Source organism: Mobula birostris, chromosome 20 (genome assembly GCF_030028105.1).
Source record: "Mobula birostris isolate sMobBir1 chromosome 20, sMobBir1.hap1, whole genome shotgun sequence".
NCBI lineage: Eukaryota > Metazoa > Chordata > Chondrichthyes > Myliobatiformes > Myliobatidae > Mobula > Mobula birostris.
This window is the reverse complement of record NC_092389.1, coordinates 56015367-56036923: the sequence shown is the minus strand read 5'-3', so window position 1 is coordinate 56036923 and position 21557 is coordinate 56015367. Positions and strand designations below refer to the sequence as shown.

Genomic DNA, 21557 nt, shown 5'->3' with positions numbered 1-21557 from the left:
CTCTAGTCTGGGTATCCCCACCACATGAAACAACCTCTCCACATCCACTCTATCTAGTCCGTTCAACACTCTGTATGATTCAATGAGACTCCCCTTTCCTTTCTGAGATATGGGACCCAAAACGTTGATTAAACTCCAAGTACGGCCTAACTTGTGTCTTATAAAGGCTCAGCATTATTTCCTTGCTTAAATATTCTATTCCCCTTCAGAGAAAAGCCAGCATTGCATTTCCCTTCTTTACCACAGACTCAAAATGCGAAATAACCTTCTGGGACTCTTGCAGGAGCACTCCTAAGCCCCGGGCACCTGTGAATTTTCTGTCCAGTAAAATAATACTGAGTAATATTATTCCTTGGATCAAAATGCATGATCATATATTTCCCAACACTGTATTCAATCTGCCATGTTTTTAACACTTCTTCCAATTTGTCCAAGTCCTGCTGTAATCGTATTGCTTCCTCAGCACTACCTACCCCTGCACCTTTCTTTGCATCATCCACAAACTTTGCCACAAAGCCATCAATTACATTATCGAAATCACTGACAAACAATGTAGCAGTCCCAACACTGACCCCTGAGGAACACCACCAGTCACTGGCAGCCAACCTGAAAAAGCCCTATTTATTCCAACAGGCTGCCTCCTGCCTGTCAGCCATTCCTCTGTCCATGCCAGTATCTTTCCTGTAATGCCATAGGATTTTATAGTGTTCAGCAGCCTCGTGTGTGGTACCTTATCAAAGGCCTTCTGAAAATCCAAGTAAATGATATCCACTGCCTCTCATTTGTCCACCCTCCTCTTCACTTCCTCAAAGACCTCTAAAGGTTTGTTAGGCCCGGTTTTCTTTCACAGAAATCATGCTGACATTGACTTATTTTATCATTAGTCGCCAAATACCTTGAAAACTCCTCCTCAAAAAAAGACTACAATACTATCCCAACTACTGCGGTTCGGCTAACTGGCCTATAATTTCCTTTCTTTTGCCTTTCTCCCTTCTGAAATGTGCAATTTTCTATTTTCCAGTCCTCCTGGACCATGCCAGGATCAAGTGATTCTTGAAAGATCGTGACCAATGCATCCATTATCTCTTCAACATCCCTCAGGACTCTGGGATGTAGTCCATCTGGTCCAGATGACTCATCCACCTTAAGACCTTTGAGTTTGATCAGCACTTTTTCCTTTGTAACAGCAAAGTCACTCAATCCTGTTGTGTCTTCCACAGTGAAGATTGTTGCAAAGTATTCATTAAGTTCATCTGCCATTTCTTTGTCCCCCATCAGCATCATTTTCCAGTCGTCCAATGGCAACTCTCGTCTCCGTTTCACTCCTTATTTAACTGGGGAAAAAAAAAACTGAGTGTCCAGCTTTATATTATTGGCTCATTTGCCTCATATATCATCTTTAACGTTCTTATTGCTTGTTAGTTGCCTTTTTTTGGATTTTCAAAGAATCCAATAATCCAGCATCCCACTCACTTGTGCTACCTTATATGACATTTCCTCAGGTTTTAAGCAGTCCCTAACTTCCCTTGTCAGCCACGGGTGCCTACCCCTGCCACTTGAGAACTTCTTCTGTGAGACATGTCTATCCTGCACCTTGTGAGCTATTCCCAGATGCTTCAGCCACCTCTGCTCACCGTCCTCCCACCAGTATCCTCCTCCAATTCACCTCTCTCATGCCTCTGTAATTCCCTTTATTCCATTGTGAGACTGATACATGTGACTTAAGCTTCTCCCTATGAAATTGCAGTATGAATTCAATTATATTATGATCACTGCCTCTGACGGGTTCCTTTACTTTAAGCTCCTGAATAAGGTCAGGGTTATTGTACAACACCCAATGAAGGGTGACCTTTCCCCAAGTCGGCCCAAACACAAGCTGCTCTGAAAAGCCATCTCGTAGGCATTCAACAAATTCCCTCTCTTGTGATCTGACACCAACCTGATTTTCCCAATCCCCTTGCATATTGAAATCCCTCATTACAATTGTGACATTACCATTATTACATGCCTTTTCCCACTAAATGCTGTGAATTAGCTTAAAGTCACTCCCATCTGGCCCCCAAAGTTCATACTGAGACTGCAATTGATTTTTCAGCCTGATATGCTTCACACTGAAATAGTATGTGTTTAACAGTTTCATAATGTCAAAATGTACATGACACAGAATGAAGTTTTCCAATTAGATACAAGGTATAATTAAGCATAGTGTGGACAATTCCAAGTTCTGTCAATATAATTCCTTCCCCCTTCTTGTTTTCAGGCCTTCATCTATAAACCCAGCAGGTTTATGTATTCTGTAAAGGTGTCTGTCCTTGTGTCCATTATCTTACAAGTCTTGCCATAAGCCACTAATTCTTAACCCTTAGCTTCTGATTTGCTAAGTGGAAGGTTGATTTCCACAGCTGAACTTTTAACAGGTGTTTTTGCTAAACAGTCAGCCTGATCATTTCCCTTAACAGTGCGCTGTGCAGGATCCATAATGTGTAGACATATGAACCAAACCTTGTATATGAAATACTGTTTGATGAGTTTCTAACAGCAAATCTGACCTACTGCTAGAATAACCTGTTTTAAGTCTTATCGAAACCGAAAAGGATTCTGAAGAAATTACAAATTAGCATGGACCAATTTCTTCCACCCACTGTAAGCCTAAAAGGATGACAATGAATTATGCATCATGTACTGATTAGTGGCTGGTAAGTCATTTCTTTATCATTACCTGCAATTCAGACACAAAGAAAGAAAACAGCCACACCAACATTCCCAGTTAAATTATCATTTCATCCATCTGTAAAAATGGTTTCCGTATGATAACAACTTTCATTAATATACCGATGAACCAGCAGACTCTCAGGCAGAACATAATCCTATTGTGTTACCGAACATCAACTGAAGTCATTGGAAAAACAAGGTGGTGCTACAGAGAAAGCTACAGTGGGAGATGTTGTATCATCCAATACACCCATATTCCCAGCTTGATAAGAACCCAGCCACCCAGAACTAAAAACATTCTTCTTGTGATGTTCCCAACAGTCCTCTATCACACCTTTAACATGATGATATTTCTTTACCCCTCAAATTAATCCAGTATGTTAACAGCAACTTCACCCTCTGTCATTGTGAGGGCAATTATCCTATTTCAACCAGTAAAGCCGAAAAAGGAGACGACCTTACTGCACCACAACACAATCTTAAAGCCTGTGCTGGTATCACACCCAAACAGAATAAAGTTGAAGATGAAGCTGATCCTTAAGCCACATAACCAGAATCAAGAACAGATTGAATTAAACAAATATAGAAAATCAACAAAGATTTTCCTGTTGCACCCTAGAATAGCCACACATATAAATTATTTTACTGATAGGGTGCTTCCATGTCAGTTTATTATCCATCCGCATGTCTGGAAAACTTATGACAGACTATTCCTCAAGAATTTAATCATATAATTTCATATCATGTGCCCACCCATTCCTGCACAGTCCGTCCAAATAAAAAACTCAGATAAATTATGCAATCTCCCCTCATTCCTAATCTCCAAAATTTGATCAAAAGTCCTTCCGTCCATAACATATCATATGTGGTAACAATAGCAAATAATACTGCTATTACAACATCTTTATTTAACTGTCCTTTCCTAATATCATCTTCCAAATCTAAAACTGAATCTAATGTTTTTCTGCCCTTCCAAGATCCACTCTGATAAAATGCTATATCACCTCTCTTTTCCAAAATATAACTCAAGCACTCGATTACCATACATTCCATCAGTTTACATGAATGAGACATTAACGATATAGGCCCAAAACGAGAAGGATCAGACGGGGATCTCCCAGGTTTCAGAACAGGCACAACTGCTGCCATATTGCATGAGGGAAGAAGATGGCCTGATCTCCAAACACAATTCAAAAATTTAATATTTTCACAAGAGAGAATTACAATTACATATATCACACTTTCCTGGGGTGCCTGACCTGAATTAATAATAGATTTCTTAAATTTCTGCAAAGAAAACTCTACATCAGTGATACTATGACTGGGTTCCAACACATCAGGGTATTTATTCACTGAAAAACATATCCCTACATTGTTTAACTTCTTCACTTAAATGGTCTTGATTTTGAATGACAGCAAATGACCCAGCCAGTAACACAACCTCCCCTGTTTCAGTCACAATCATTTTGCCCTCATTAATCAACACTGGAATAATATGATCATTTCAAATCCCCCCATTTCCTTAACCACATCGCAAACATCTCCAAGTTTAATATCCCTTCAAATATTATCTCAATATAATTCCAGTAAATCACCGTCTTCCTCATCACGGCCTGTGCCCTTCTATTATTAATAGTGTTACTCGGAGACTGATGCATCGTCACATAAAAACTTACATTTCTCCCAATTTGCTTTACCAAACACATTCAAATATATCGGCTTCCAGTCCCCGATATACAGTAAATCCAAACTCAAGCGCGTCAGGACAGGAGGCTGACTGACGTTCATATTAACTAATCACCGTCTGAGTTCTTATTTGACCGACAGGCAATATAACCACTGACAGCAGAGGTTAGTGGAGGGTCTGAGCGACGATAGGCTGGCGGAAATCTGCCCCATGTTCGGCCCCTCCTCTTCCGCTCCATGGCCATGGCGAAGTTCAGCGAGTCGCTGCTGTCGATGGTCGCCGGACTCGGCGTTCACAAGGACGGGCGCGGTTCCCCTTCGTCGCCTCAGTCAGTCCGTTCCGGCAAAGCTTGTGGCAGCTGATGAAAAATGTCTTTGCAGGGAGCGTGCGAGGAGGCGAGGGTTATGACTACAACTCCCAGAAGGCCCCGCTGATTACAGACATTTACACCACACGCTGCCCCGCAAAGCTAACAGTATTGTGAAGGGCCCCACGCACCAGTGGCAGGTATTTCTGGCAATAATACAGAAGGTGCAGGGTCAGTTCATTCCAAAGAGGAAGGAAGATCCGAAGGGGAGTAAGGGGCGTCGGTGGCTGACAAGGGAAGTAAAGGACAGTATACAAATAAAAGAGAAGTATAACATAGCAAAGATGAGGGGGAAGCCAGAGGATTGGGAAACTTTTAAAGAGCAACAGAAGATACCTAAAAAGGCAAAACGGGGAGAAAAGATTAGGTAAGCAAGCCAAGAATACAAAGGAGGATAGTAAAAGCTTTTTAGATATGTGAAGAGGAAAACATTAATTAAGACCAAAGTTGGGCCCTTGAAGAAAGAAACGGGTGAATTTATTATGGAAACAAAGAAATGGCAGACGAGTTGAACAGATACTTTGGATCTGTCTTCACTGGGGAAGACACAATCTCCCAGATGTAATAGTGGCCGGAGGACCTAAGGTAACGGAGGAACTGAAGGAAATTCACATTAGGCAGAAAATGGTGTTGGATAGACTGATGGGACTGAAGGGTGATAAATCCCCAGAATCGATGGTCTGCATCCCAGAGTACTTAAGGAGGTGGCTCTAGAAATCGTGGACGCATTGCTAATCATTTTCCAATGTCCTATAGATTCAGGATCAGTTCCTGTGGATTGGAGGGTAGCTAATGTTATCGCACTTTTTAAGAAAGGAGGGAGACAGAAATCGGAATTATAGACCAGCTAATCTGACATCAGTGGTGGGGAAGATGCTGGAGTCAATTATAAAAGATGAAATAGCAGCACATTTTAATAGCAGTAACAGGATTGGTCTGAGTCAGCATGGATTTACAAAGGGGAAATCACACTTGACTAATCTTCTGGAATTTTTTGAGGGTGTAGCTATGAAAATGGACAAGGGAGAGCCAGTAGATGTAGTGTACCTGGACTTTCAGAAAGCCTTTGATAAGGTCCCACGTAGGAGATTAGTGGGCAAAATTAGAGCACATTGTATTGGGGGTAGGATACTGACATGGATAGAAAATTGGTTGGCAGACAGGAAACAAAGAGTAGGGATTAACTGGTCCTTTTCAGAATGGCAGGCAGTGACTGGTGGGGTACCGCAAAGCTCGGTGCTGGGACCGCAGCTATTTACAATATACATTAATGGTTTAGATGAATGGATTATAAGTAACATTAGCAACTTTGCAGATGGCACAAAGCTGAGTGGCAGTGTGAAATGTGAGGAGGATGTTATGAGAATGCCGTGTGACTTGGACTGGTTGGGTGAGTGGGCAGATGCGTGGCTGATGCAGTTTAATGCGGATAAATTTGAGATTATCCACTTTGGTGGCAAGAACAGGAAGGCAGATTATGCTCTGAATGTTGTCAAGTTCGGAAAAGGGGAAGTACAACAAGATCTGGGTGTTCCTGTACATCAGTCACTGAAAGTAAGCATGCAGGACAGCAGGCAGTGAAGAAAGCTAATGGCATGTTGGCCTTCATAACAAGGGGAATTGAGTATAGGAGCAAAGAGGTCCTTCTGCAGTTGTACAGGGCCCCGGTGAGACTACACCTGGAGTATTGTGTGCAGTTTTGGTCTCCAAATTTGAGGAAGTACATTTTTGCTGCTGAGGGAGTGCAGCGTAGGCTCACAAGGTTAATTCCCGGTATGGCGGGACTGTCATATGTTGAAAGATTGGAGCGACTGGGCTTGTATACACTAGAATTTAGAAGGATGAGAGGGGATCTGATTGAAACATATAAGATTATTAAGGGATTGGACACACTGGAGGCAGGAAACATGTTCCCAATGTTGGGGAGTACAGAACAGGGCCACAGTTTAAGAATAAGGGGTAGGCCATTTAGAACGGGGTTGAGGAAAAACATTTTCACCCAGAGAGCTGTGGATCTGTGGAATGCTCTGCCTCAGAAGACAATGGAGGCCAATTCTCTGGATGCTTTCAAGAAAGAGTTAGATAGAGCTCTTAATGATAGCGGAGTCAATGGATATGGGGAGAAGACAGGAACGGGGTACTGATTGTGGATGATCAGCCATGATCAAAGTGAATGGTAGTGCTGGCTCGAAGGGCCGAATGGCCGACTCCTGCACCTATTGTCTATTGCACCCCTCACACAAACTCTTCTCCGTCCTGCCATCTGGCAAAAGGTACCGAAGCATTCGGGCTCTCACGACCAGACTGTGCAACAGTTTCTTCCCCCCAGCCATCAGACTGCTCAATACCCAGAGTCTAGACTGACATCTACATCATTTATTATTATATTGTAATTTGTCCTCTACTGTGCTTATTGTCTTGTGTATTAATTATTGTACTGCCCTGCACTGTTTTGTGCACTTTATGTAGTGCTGTGCAGGGCTGTAGTCTAGTGCAGTTTTTATGTTGTTTTACGTAGTCTAGTGTAGCCTTGTGCTGTCTCACACAGTCTAGTGTAGTTTTGTGTTGTTTCATGTAGCACCAGGGTCCTGGAGGAACGTGGTTTTGTTTTTACTGTGTACTGTACCAGCAGTTTATGGTCGAAATGACAATAAAAGCAACTTGACTTGATGACACAAAAGTTGGGGGTGTTGTGGAGAGTCTGGAGGGTTGTTAGAGATTACAGCGGAAAATAGATAGGATGCAGAACTGGGCTGAGAAGTGGCAGATGGAGTTCAACCCAGATACGTGTGAAGCGGATCAGTTTGACAGGTCAGTTTTGAACACAGAATATAACATTAATGGTAAGACTCCTGGCAGGTGGAGGGTCAGAGAGATCTTGGGGTCCGTGTCCATACGACACTCAAAGCTGCTGTACAGGTTGGCAGTGTTGTTAAGAAGGCGTCTGGTGTGATGGATTCATCAACCGTGGGACTGAGTTCAAGAGCTGTGAGGGAATGGTGAAGCTATATTAGGAGACATTTAGTCCCCACTTGCAGTACTGTGTTCAACTCTGGTCACCTCACTACAAAAGGAATGTGGATATGAAAGAGGGAGCGAAATGACTAACAGGAGGGGACATAGTTTTCAGGTGCTTGGAAGTCGGTACAAGGGGGATGTCAGGGGTTAAGTTTTTCACACAGAGTGTGGATGGTGTCTGGAATAGAAACATAGAAAAACATAGAAAATAGGTACAGTAGGCCATTCGGCCCTTCAAGCCTGCACCGCCATTCAGTATGATCATGGCTGATCATCCAACTCAGAACCCTGTACCTGCCTTCTCTCCATACCCCCGATCCCTTTAGCCACAAGGGCCATATCTAACTCCCTCTTAAATATAGCCAATGAACTGGCCTCAACTGCTTCCTGTGGCAGAGAATTCCACAGATTCACCACTCTCTGTGTGAAGAAGTTTTTCCCAATCTCGGTCCTAAAAGGCTTCCCCTTTATCCTCAAACTGTGCCCCCCCCCCCGTTCTGTACTTCCCCAACATCGGGAACAATCTTCCTGCATCTAGCCTGTCCAATCCCATTAGGATTTTATATGTTTTAATAAGATCCCCCATCAATCTTCTAAATTTCAATGAGTATAAGCCTAGTCGATCCAGTCTTTCATCATATAATAGTCCTGCCATCCCAGGAATCAATCTGGTGAACCTTCTTTGTACTCCCTCTATGGCAAGGATGTCTTTCCTCAGATTAGGGGACCAAAACTGAACACAATACTCCAGGTGTGGTCTCACCAAGGCCTTGTACAACTGCAGTAGTACCTTCCTTCTCCTGTACTCGAATCCTCTCGCTATAAATGCCAGCATACCATTCGCCTTTTTCACCGCCTGCTATACCTGCATGCCCACTTTCAATGACTGGTGTACAATGAAACCCAGGTCTCGTTGCACCTCCCCTTTTCCTAATCGGCCACCATTCAGATAATAATCTGTTTTCCTGTTTTTGCCACCAAAGCGGATAACCTCACATTTATCCGCATTAAATTGCATCTGCCATGAATTTTCCCGCTCACCTAAACTATCCAAGTCATACTGCACTGCCAACAATGGTGGTAGATGCAGTTACAATAGGGTATTGTAAGAGACTTTTAGATAGGCACATGGAGCTTAGAAAAATTGACGGCTATACGATAGGGAACTCCTAGGCAGTTTCTAGAGTAGGTTACATGGTCGACACAACATTGTGGGCTGAAGGGCCTGTAATGTGCTGTAGATTTCTATGTTCTGTGTCAAAGACAGGCAGAGGGATTTGTTTAAGTGTACCGCAGTACAGCATGGAAAGGTTGGGCCGAAAGGTCTGTGTCAGTGCTGTAAGAGAGAGGTTCTGTCCCAAACATCGACTCCATTCCCCCCAATAGATGGTGCCTGACTTGCCAAAGTTCTTGAAAAGTTGTATTCAGTTCTTCTTAGCTTTCCATACAAAGGATGTTTAGTGCTGGAAGACTGCAGAGGAGATTCATCATGATTAAGGGGGTTTGTGTCCATAAGACCATAAGTAATTGGAGCAGAATTAAGCCATTCACCCCATCGAGTCTGCTGCCTTTCTGTCATGGCTGATCCCGGATCACACTCAATTCCATACACCTGACCTCTCACCATATCCTTTGATGCCCTGACCGATCAGGAAACAATCAACTTCTGCCTTAAATATACCCACAGACTTGGCCTCTACCGCAGTCTGTGCAGAGCATTCCACAGATCCAATACTCCCTGTCTAATAAAAAACTATAAACTTACCTCTGTTTGAAAAGGTGAACCCTCATTTTTTGTGGCTGTGCCCTCTGGATTTTGATAGCCCCACCATCGGAAACATCCTCTCCACATCCACCTTATCTGGTCCTTTCATCATTCAACAGGTTTCAATGAGATCCCCTCTGCATTCTTCAGAATTCCAGGGTGTACATGCTCAAAGTTGCCAAATGCTCTTCATATGTTAACCACTTCATTCCCAAAATCATCCTTTTGAACCTCTTTTGGACTCTCTCCAATGACGACCGATCCTTTCTGAGATATGGAGCCCAACACTATTGACAATACTCCAAGTGTGGTCTGACTAGAGTGTTATAAAGGCTCAGCATTACCCCCTTGCGGTTATATTCATGGGGCGGGATTGGACAGTATTGATCTACTGAGGGAAGTTGGAATCCGAGTTCACAACTCCAGATACTGGTTCCAGTGTCAGGCAGTAATGTTGTATCTGGAGAATTGCATTCTAATGTAGGAATAATGCGGAGGTTTTGGATGGTGAGTGGAAGAGGCTAAACAGGATGCTGCCTGGATAAAGTGAGAATGGACAATCTCGGGATCTAGTTTCTCTGGAGCGGCTGAGGCTGAGGGAGGTCTGACAGACGTTTACAGGAACGTGAGAAGCACAGACAGAGTGGACAACCCGTATTTTGATCTCTATGGAGGAAATGTCTAATACCTGAGGGCATGCACTTCAGGAGAAAAGAGAAAAAAACTACCTCATTGGTCCTTTTTGCACTATTTATGAATTTTGTAATTTAGTGTAATTTTGCATCTTTTCTCGGCACAGCTGCTGCTTAAAAAAACAGTTATAAAAGATGTTAAAAACCTGACTCAGAATTGTAAGGGAGATTTGTGTTTCAAGTTCTGTTTTTTATACTCATAGTGACAGGTGTCTGGAATGAATGTCAGGGGTGGTGGTGGAGGCAGATGTGATGGAGTCTATTAGATACCACCTGAATGTGTGGAGAATACAGGGATGTGTTCCTTGTGTAGGCAGAGGGATTGGTTTAGTAAGGCATGAAATGTCCGGTTCAGTTGGTTCAGAACAACACAAGGAGCAGAAGGGCCTGTTATGGACAAGTACAGCAAGCAGAGCAGGTAAACTGGATAAAGTGTTCCCAGTCAGAGCACAGACTGTGACGTCAGTGGATATGCCAGCATCACAGTTCTCCCACCAAAGATACTTCACTGCCGGATAAAATGAAGTTTGTGATGTTTATAAATGATGTGGTGAATTGTACTGCTCAGGCATCCCATCCTACTGAGTAAATTAAAATTATTGTGAAAGCTGCAGAAAGGTATCTTGGTGTAACTGGTGTTTTGTTGGAGGCTTTAAAAATGAAGATTTGTTGGGTGGGGTGTCTCTATCCCAGTCTACTTGTGAACATACATAACAGGATTAAAATATTGCAATGAAATGCGAGAACTCTGATTTATAGTGGTCACGACTTTAAGAAGTTTTCTTCTCATTTGTCAAAGTTTTCCAATGTTATATCTATTCAGGAAACCTGCACATTTTAAGTTTTTATTCCTGTGTAGGATTATATTGTCGTTCGGCTTGACAGGTTAGTTGGCAGAGGGGTGGGGTTGCCAGTTTTATAAGGAAAAGGGCAGAGTAGAGAGTTGTGAATGGGAACAAAATGTATCAGGAACTTGTAGAAGAAATTCTTGATTCAACAGGTATGTATCAAATTTCCTTTTTTGAAAATATTAACATTTTGAATCGTATTTTGAGGTTTGGCCATCGACTTTCCTCATGGAAAATGGTTGTAGTAGTGCCCATTCTAAAACCTGGAGCTCCCCGTCTGATCCTCCTTGTTGTAGGCCAATATCAACAACATCTCCTTTATGTAAAAGTGTGGAATGTATGGAAACATGTGGAATGTATGGAAATCGAGTGTTTAAAAACATAAAAACATAGAAAACCTATAGCACAATACAGGCCTTAGTTCTCTAATTTTGAGACAGGACTAGTCAGTATACTATTTCTGAGGACACTACCTCACCTCCCTTATCAAGCTGGGAAATCTTCACTCATTCCCTTCATCCCACAGGCTGACTCTGGGAGGGAGACCAGACCTGGGCACAGTGTTCCACGTACGCTCTCACCAGGACCCCATATACCTTCAGAGGAAATCTTTATTCTTGTATTCAAACCCTCCTTCCCATTCAATGCTTGTCATTTAATATCGATCTCAAACAGTGAACAGATATAATACAGCCTCAGACATGAATTTAAAGGGCAGGTGTTGCAACAGTTTGAGCTTCATACCGGGGGCCACGGAGCAAGCAGGGAGTCACAATGGGAGGAATGTGGAAGTGTTGTGTGTCTGAGCCCAGCTGTGTGTGTTTGTGTATCAGAATCAGGTTTCATATCACTGGCATATGTGGTGAAATTTGTTGTTTTGTGACAGCAGTACATTGCAATATCTAGTGATAAAAACTACAAATTACAATCAGTATGTATAAAATTAAATTTGAAGAGCACTGCAAAAAGCGAGGGAAAATACTGAGGAAGTGTTCTGGAGTTCATTGTCCATTTAGAAATCTGATGGCAGAGGGGAAGATGCTGTTCCTGAAACGTTGAGTGTGTCTCCAGGGTCCTGTACATCCTCCTTGATGTTATCAATGAGAAGACGGCCTGTCCTGGGTGATGGGGGCTTAATGATGGACGCCACCTTTTTGTGGCATCATCTTTTGACTGTGTCCTGGATGCCGTGGAGTCCAGTGTCCATGAAGGAGCTGGCTGAGTTTACAACTTTCTGCAGCATTTTCCGATCCTGTGCAGTGGCCTCTCCACATCAGACAGTGACAACACCAGTTAGAATGCTCTCCACAGTACATCTGTAGAAATTTGCAAGTGTCTTCAGTGACAGACCGATTCCCTCAATCTCCGAATGAAATATAGCCGATGTTGTGTCTTCATTGTAACTGCATCAATATGTTGGGCCCAGGATAGTTCCTCAGAGATGTTGACAAGCAGGAAATGGAAACTGTTCACCCTTTTCACTTCTGATCCTACGATGAGGACTGGTGTGTGTTCCTCGACTTCCCCTTCCTGAATCCACAATGAATTCCTTTGTCTTAATGATGTTGAGGTCAAGGTTATATATGTGTCTATACACACAGACGTGGGTGTGGAGAGAGCAGAGCAGTGGGCTGAGCACGCATCGTTGAGGTGTGTCAGTGTTGATTGTCAGCAAGGAGGAGATGTTATTTCTGATCCACACAGACTGTGGTCTCCTGGTGAGGATCCAGTTGCAGAAGGAGGTACAGAGGCCCAGGGTTTGGAGCTTGTTGATTACAATTGAGGGTCTGATTGTGTTGAACGCTGAGCTGTAATCAGCAGCCTGACTTGTGTATTGCTATTGTCCTGCTGATCTAAGGCTGAGTGGAGAGACAGTGAGAATGCATCTGCTGTGGACAGATTGTGGCGATCAGCAAATTGCAGTGGGTCCAGGTCCATGCACAGGCAGGAGTTAATTCTCGTCATGACCAACCGCTCATATAACCGTATAACAATTTCAGCACGGAAACAGGCCATGTCGGCCCTTCTAGTTCGTGCCGAACTCTTACTCTCACCTAGTCCCACCAACCTGCACTCGGCCCATAACCCCCCGTTCCTTTCCTGTCCATATTTCTATCCAATTTAACTTTAAACGACAACATCGAACCTGCCTGAACCACTTCTGCTGGAATCTCGAGATTCGTTTTTCTGTGGGCAAGCTCAGTAAAGCAAAGAACCATAATAGAATTCACAAACAGGCATCCGTTAGTCTCGCGAGACCATGGATTTGCGCCTTGGAAGGTTTCCAGGGCGCAGGCCTGGGCAAGGTTGTATGGAAGACCGGCAGTTGCCCATGCTGCAAGTCTCCCTTCTGCTCGCCACCGATGTTGTACAAGGGAAGGGCACTAGGACCCATAGAGCTTGGCACCGGTGTCGTCGCAGAGCAAATGTGTGGTTAAGTGCCTTGCTCGACGACACAACACGCTGCCTCAGCCAAGGCTCGACGAGCGACCTTCAGATCACTAGACGAAAGCCTTAACCACTTAGCCACGCGCCAACATTAAAAACTGTACTCAACAGGACAGACAAAAGAAAAAGGAAATCATATGCAAAAAAACACAACAAACTATGCAAATACAAAAGAAAATAAATAAATAAATATAATAATAATAATAATGCATATTAATAACATGAGATGAAGAGCCTTGAAGGTGATTACAAAGGTTTGAGATTGGTGACCCTGTCCACCTTTGATCCCCGATGAGGACTGGCTCATGGACCTCCAGTTCCCTCCCTCTGGGGTTAATAATCAGCTCCTTGCTCTTGCTGACATTGAATGAGAGTTTGTTATGAGACCACAAGTTACAGGAGAATAATTAGGCCATTTGGCTCACCGAGTCTGCACGGTAATTTCAACACGGCTGATTCATTATCCCTCTCAGCTCCAGTCTCCTGCTTTCTCCCTGTATCCCTCCATGCCCTGACCAGTCAAGGATCTATCAACCTCTGCCTTAAATATTAATAATGACGACCTCCACCCCTGGCTGTAGCAAGGAATTTCACAGATTCACTAATCTCTGGTTTAAGAAATTCTTCCTCATCTCCATTTCAAAAGGACACTCCCACATCCTTTCCACAGGCCTTGCAACAGGGCCGGGATTCTTGTGATGTCTGCATGTGTATTTGAGTCTGTGTGCTTGTTTGCTTCTATTGATGTGTGTGAGTGTGCATGTACTGTACACAGCATGTGTCTGTGCGAGCACGTGTGTGTCTGTCTGCGTTTCGTATGAGTCTCATGGCCTGTGTGCACATTTATGTCAATGTGTGCCTCTCTGCGCGAGCACGTGTGGATCGGTGTTTGAGTGTGTGTGTCTGACTGTGAAAGTGAGTGTGTGTGTCTGTGTGAGTGGGTGTGAGTGAGTGTGTGTGTGTGTGTCTGTGTGTGTGTCTGTGTGAGTGAGTGTGTGTGTGAGTGAGTGTGTGTGTGAGTGTGTGTGTCTGTGTGAGTGTGTGTGTGTGTGAGTGTGTTTGTGTGTGTGTGTCTGTTAGTCTGAGTGTGTGAGTGTGTATGTGAGTATGTGAGTGTGAGTTTGTGAGTGTGTGTCTCATTCTGCCTTTGGATGGATGTCTGTGTGCTTTTGCGTCTTTGCTCAAATTTGAAATTAAACTTATTATGAAAGTACATATACATAACCATGTACGACCATGATATTCATTTTCTTACGGGCATGCACAGTAGAACAGAAAAATGTTATAAAATAAAAATAAACTACACACGAAGACCGACAGACTCATAATGCTGAGACGATGAGTTGCAGAGGCCTGGAAAATGTGTCCATGCGTGTGGGACCTCCTTCCCCAAGGCAGCAGCGGGAAGAGAGCGTGGCCTGAGCGGGTGGGAGGTGTTATCATTGATGCTGCTTTCTTGTGGCAGCACTTCTTGTCGATGTGCTGAATTTTTTTTTTGCTGGCTGGGAGATGTCCAGCACTTTCTGTAGAATTTTCCGTTCATCGGAACCGGTTTCTGTCCCAGGCTGTGATGCAACCAGTCAGGATACTGTCTATCATGCATTTATCGAAGTTTGTCAGAGTTTTAGACGACAAGCTGAACTTGTGAAAACTTCTAAAGCAGTAGCAGTGCTGTGCCTTCTCTGTGACAGCAGGTACGTGTCAGCTCTCTGAACTGGCAGCGCCAAAGCATTTATAGTCATCAGCCCTGTGGAAGAACATTTGAAATATGAAATCAAAAGAGCTGTGTGTTGTTAAAGCTTTGTGGCCTTGTGGATTTTTCCTAGATAGAAACACAAGCTGATTTCCCTGTAATCAGAGGGAGGAGAATGGAGAGAAGGGGAGGGGGGCGGGCAGAGACAGTGAAAAGAGCTGTGTGTTGTTAAAGCTTTGGGACCTTGTGGATTTTTCCCAGATAGAAACATGAGCTGATTTCCCTGTAACTCAGAGGGAGGAGAATGGAGAGAAGGTGAGGGGGCGGGGGAGAGAGGGTTAAAACAGTTGTGTGCTGTTAAAGTTTGTGACTTCGTCGATAGCCTGTATTTATCCAATTCAGTTGCAAGTCTGCAGAACTAAGATCATTGTGCTGACCACAACCCCTCAGTAGAGCGATAATACAGCTGTACAAATGAGATAAGTGTGGACGGTTGGGAAAGAACGTTCTGAATTAACTCCTCTGTTCTGATAAAGTCATACACACTTGTCTGCTACTGGATCCGAACTCAAGCTGAGCTCCCTCTAACTCAGAGGGTGGAGAGTGGGGGAAGGGTGGGGGGAGAGTCGGTGGGGGGAGAGATGTAGTGAAAGAAGGGTAGGGAGGGGGAAGAGAGGGTTAAAAGTGTTGTGTGTTGTTAAAGCTTTATGATTTTTTCGATGGCCGGTATTTATCCAATTCAGTTGCAAGTCTGTTAACTAAGATCATTGTGCTGACCACAACCCCTCAGTAGAGCGATAATACAGCTGTACAGATGAGATAAGTGTAGACGGATGGGAAAGAACGTTCTGAATTAACTCCTCTGCTCTGAGGAGTTCATACACACTTGTCTGCTACTGGAACCAAATACAAGCTGATTTCCCTCTCATTCAGAGGGCGGAGATTGGTGGGAGAGATATGGAGAGAAGGTCAGGGTGGCAGACAGAGAAGGGAAGTGAGGGGGAAGAGAGGGTTAAAAGAATTGTGTGCTGTTAAAACTTTGTGACTTGACAGCCTGTATTTATCCAATTCAGTTGCAAGTCTGTAGTACTAAGATTATTGTGCTGACCACAGCCCCTCAGCAGAGCGATAATACAGCTGTACAGATGAGATAAGTGTGGACGGTTGGGAAAGAACGTTCTTAACTAACGCCTCTGTTCTGATATGGACACATACACTTGTCTGCTACTGGAACCAAACACAAGATGATTTTCCTCAAACTCAGAGTTCCACAAATGTGGACTCTCTATGATCTCATGGTAAAATAAATGATTTTCCACAATGATTGTGGACAGAGGTTAAAACACCTGCGACATATTCACTGGAATTCAGAAGAATGAGACGAGGTCTTATGGAAACATATAAAATTATGAAAGGGATAGATAAGATTTAGGCAGGAAAGTTGCTTCCACTGGTAGGTGAGACTGGAACTTCCGGACATAGCCTCAAGATTCTGAGGAGTAGATTTAGGACGGAGATGAGATGGAACTGCTTTTCCTGGAGTGGTGAATTTGTAGAATTCTCTGCAAAATGAAGCAGTAGAGGCAACCTCAGTAAATATATTTATGACAAGGGTGGATAGATTTTGCATCGTATGGGAATTAAGGGTTATGGAGGGTTAAGGGACAGGTAGGTGAAGGTGAGTCCTTGGCCACATCAGCCATGATCTTATTGAATGACGGAGCAGGCTCGATGGGCCAGATGGCCGAGTCCTGCTCCTAATTATTATCTTCGTATGTTCTTATATACCCACCTACAGAGTCTAAGACAGCCCGAGTCCAGCCCGGATCCAAGATTCTGGATGAAGTTTTAATGTTAGCAGACGACAGAACAAAGAGCTCGAATCCCAGCGTGACGTGCAGTAGAAAGAGCTTTTGAACTCCATCGACGAAGAGATGGAGATTGGACACGAACAATTAATGACATTAATAATGTTACCATGGAAACGTGGTTAAAGGGACTGTGTAAGGCTGCCACTGATGGGACAGCACGTCAGCATAGTGATTTTGTAAATGTCACCAGGTGCAGACAGACAGCGGGATACGCTATTACTGACTTTATTTTCCATTTCCAGGACACATGGGAGTCTTCTGCTGGAATAGACTTGCAGGACAGCTCTGCTTTCGAGGTACAGACAGTCTTGAACTGCACAGCGACGCTGATTATCTACGACACCTTCTCCTGACATGTAAACCTCTGATGTATTTACATTCTACCACCCTGTATGCGGAACTATCTCAGCTGATTTATTATCAACTGGTCCTTACCGAACACAGAGCAGAAACTCTTTCTTTAACCGGACACATCCATTACGTACGGTCCAGAGGGTGTATCAGCAGAGATGTCATTGAGTGAAGAACAGAAAGAAGAATTTGAAATACCAAAAACAACCCATCATGCTATCCATCAGATGGTCAGGATGTACAACAGTTCCTGTCTCCTGTCCTCCTCAGCACAGTGTCCGCACGGCTGTGTGCTGAGCCCATTGCTGTACACTCTGCTCACACATGACTCCACAGTCAAACACCTGAGTAATCACACCGTCAGGGTCGCCTGTGACACCACACTTGAGGGGCTCATCGCCAACAACTGTGAGATGGCCGACAGAGAGGAGGTGGAAGAGCGCTGAGCCTGATGCCTCTTCCTCAATGTCAGCAGGATAAAGGAGATGGTTATTGACTTTGGGAGAACTCGCACCTCTCACATCGCTCTTTACATCAGTGACGTGGCAGTGGAAACTGTCAGCAGTCTCAAGCTTTCATGGTGCCAGAACACATCCTCCACCGTCACAGTAAACTCACCAACCCTCTGCCTTCTGAGGAGGCCGCAGAGAGCTGGGCTGTGCACTGTATATCCATACTCATTTCAATCTGCAGGTGCGCAGTGGAGAATATCCTAACTCGTTGCGTCACTGCACAGTACGGAAACTGCACTACAGCTGACAGGAAGGCTCTGAACTGGCGGTCCAAACTGCCCAAAGCATCAGTGACATCAGCCTGTCCACCATCAGGGAGATGGATACAAAAAGGTGACTGACAGGAAATGATGAAGTAGTGGTGGTTGCGGGTGTGGAGGAGTGGGTTAATGGGAGGAGGTGTCAGTTACTGCTTCTTGTAACATCATGAAGGATCCCACCCACCCGACTCACGGGCTGTTGCCCCAATCCCGTCATGGAGGAGGCTACATTGCATCCACACCAGAAACGCCCCAGTTACTCAAAACAGTTACTCGCCCCAAGAAGCAGTAACTGACACCTCCTCCCATTAACCCACTCCTCCACACCCGCAACCACCACTACTTCATCATTTCCTGTCAGTCACCTCATGTACAGCCAGGTGTCACTTTAAGGACATACAATCAATCTGTGTATATAAGCTATCCTATGTATTTATATTTATTGTATTTTTATTATTGTTCTTTATCATTGTGTGTTTCCCTTTTTATTGCTGCATCAGATCCGGAGTAACAATTGTTTTATTTTCCTTTACAGTTGTGAACAGAAAATGACATTAAACACAGCTGCTCTGATAAACATACCGGCAACATCATCACAGACACATGGCAAAGCCGCGCTCACAACAACAGAAACACAAATCATTCACACATTTTACGAGATGCAATACAAATAGAACAAAACCATGTAGAGTGTAGTGGTCAACATATTCATAGTACAACATCGCACTCATAGTGTTAAAAACTAAAGTGGCCAGTTCCAGATAAAATGTTAAACCAGCCTTCCTGTCCGTAAAAAATGAATGCAATTGATTGTCACAAACAAGAGAAAATCTGCAGATGCTGGAAAACCGAGCAACACACAGACACAATGCTGGAGGAACTCAGCAGGTCAGGCAGTATCTATGGAAAAGAGTACATTCGACGTGTCGGGCCGAGGCCATTCGGCAGGACTTGCCTTTAGATAATCCAATAGATTTAGCACTTCTGATGTCAGCCTCACCGCCCTATAATTGCCTGGTTGAGAACAGTAGGTGGTGAATCTGTTCAATTCGTTGCCACAGGGGGCTGTGTTGGCAGGTTAGTGGACTATAAATATGGCGGAGGTTGACAGGTTCTTGATTACTCCGGGCGTGAATTGTTCTGGTGGGAGGGCAGAAGGATGAGTTCAGGAGGGAAATGGATCAGCCATGATGAAATGGGGGAAGCAGACTCGATGGGCCGAATGACCTGATTCTGTTCCAGTGTCTTGTGCTCCAAACACATATTTACCACCTCACCAATACTTTCCGGTTTCTGCAGAGATCGCTCCCTCCATTTGTCCTTCTCCACTAATGTTCCTCCTGGCAGCTTTCCCTGAAAGCGAGATGAGTACGACACCCGGTGCTCCTGATGCAGCTCCTCCACGTTGGTGAGGCCCGGCGTAAACTGGAGGGATCGCTCCGTCCAGCACCTCCGTTTCATCTGCCAAAACTGGAACTTCCCTCTGACCAAACAATTTTATTCCTGTTCTCATTCCCGTTCCAAAAGGTCGGTCCAAGGCTTCCTGTTATGCCATGATGATGCCAACCACTGGGTGGAAGAGTAACACCTTATAGTTTCTTTATATAAACTCCAGCCAGATGGTATGAGTATCGATTTCTCCTTCCAGTAAACGTTATCCTTTCCCCTCTCCTCATCATCTTTCCCCCACTCTGGCTCTTCTCACTTGCATATCACCTCCTACTGTTAACACTCCTCTTGCCCTTTCTCCCATGGTATATCCTCTCCTTTCCAATCAGATGTATTACTCTCCATCCCTTTATCTTTCCCAGCTGAAGGACTTCACCTTACAGCTATCCTCCTCCTTCTGCCCCGCCTTTTTATTCTGGCCTTCCCCCTTCCATTCCAGTCCTGAAAAAAACGGTCTCAGCTCGGAACGTCAATTGTTGATTCATTTCCATAGACGCTGCCTAACCCGCTGAGTTCCTCCAACATTTTCTGTGTGTAACTTTCCTACCCAGCGGCGTCCTGGCGGAATGGCAGGTCCTCTGTGGACGGCACTCTCGCCTGGTGGTTTTCTGCCGCAATGGCCGGTAACTTGTTGATAACACTGCCACCTGGTGGTGTCCTCCCGCAATGACAGGTCCGCTGTGAAGAACCCTCCTACTTGATGGTGTCCAGCCGCTCTGGACAGCACTCAACAGTCCACGTTTTGTAAAGTGACACTTCATCGGGACCGGAAAGGACGGGGATAGATGCTAGAATGATCAGTTGAGGAATGTCGTAGATGTACAAGCTGGCAGTTAGTCGGTGAGTTTGGCAAGCTTGGTGGGAGGGGATGGAATTGATTTCAGAAGCTGGGAGATGAGGGTTGGAAAAGTTAAAGAGCTGCAGAAGAACAAATCTAATGGGAGAGTAGAGTGTAGCACTGACGAAAGGAAGAATGATTGGAACCAGAGAAAGTTGATGGAACCGCGGTAAGAAAAAAAGGTGGCAGGGTAATTAGTAACACACATATAAAATTGCTGGAAGAACTCAGCAGGCTATGCAGCACCTGTGGAAGAGAGTACAGCCGACGTTTCCGGCTGGGACGCCAGCAGGGCTGGTGGAATAAAGATGAGAAGTCAGGCTTACAGGCTGTGGAGTTGAGAGGGAGAAACAAAAGCTGAAAGGTACAACCGGAAGGAGGGGGTATGGGTGAAGTAAATAAGGTAATGGACGAAAGTAAAAGAGGGTGGAGCACCAGATGGAGGTGATACCCATCTGCCCTCTATTAGATTTCCCTTGTTCAGTCCCGTACCTCTTTCCCCAATAAACTTCCCAACCCTTTGCTGTTCTGACGTTCTCCCATGAAATGTCTTGATACAGCTTTGAATTTATCGTTCCCTCAGCGATTACAAGCTGTCAGGAGCTTACGCAGCGAAGAAGTCCCAAAGTATAATGCTCCTTCCATCATGCCTCAGAGTTATGATGAGGTTCTGGTGTTGGTGGGCAGTGCTGTTTTCCCTCCAAACAAAGCAATGCGCATTTCTGCCAAAACCTTCAACATTTGTCTCACCTGTCCGCAGAACATTGTCCCAGAAGTCTTGTAGAGCATCCAGGTAGTCTTTTGTAAGCTTGAGACGTGCAGAAAGGTTTTTTTTTTTGAAGAGCAGTCATTTCCTCCGTGGTGTTCTTCCATGAAAACAATTCTAGCTCACTGTTTTTCTAACAGTGGACACACAAGACTTCAGCAAGTTCTAGAGATTTCTGCATGTTTTTTTTTCCCTGTTATCCTTGGGTTATTTTTCATCTCGTTAAGGATTCCCTTGTGATCTTTGCAGGACGTCTAATCCTAGGGAGAGTGGCAACAGT

General features: G+C 44.3%; 1 long non-coding RNA gene across 1 annotated transcript; it reads left to right on the top strand.

The window, feature by feature from the left end:
- Positions 1–12351: 12351 nt before the first annotated feature.
- Positions 12352–18690, top strand: LOC140185208 (uncharacterized). Its single transcript, XR_011882522.1, has 2 exons — positions 12352–15231; positions 17029–18690. It is a non-coding gene; the product is annotated as an uncharacterized lncRNA (long non-coding RNA).
- Positions 18691–21557: the final 2867 nt, after the last annotated feature.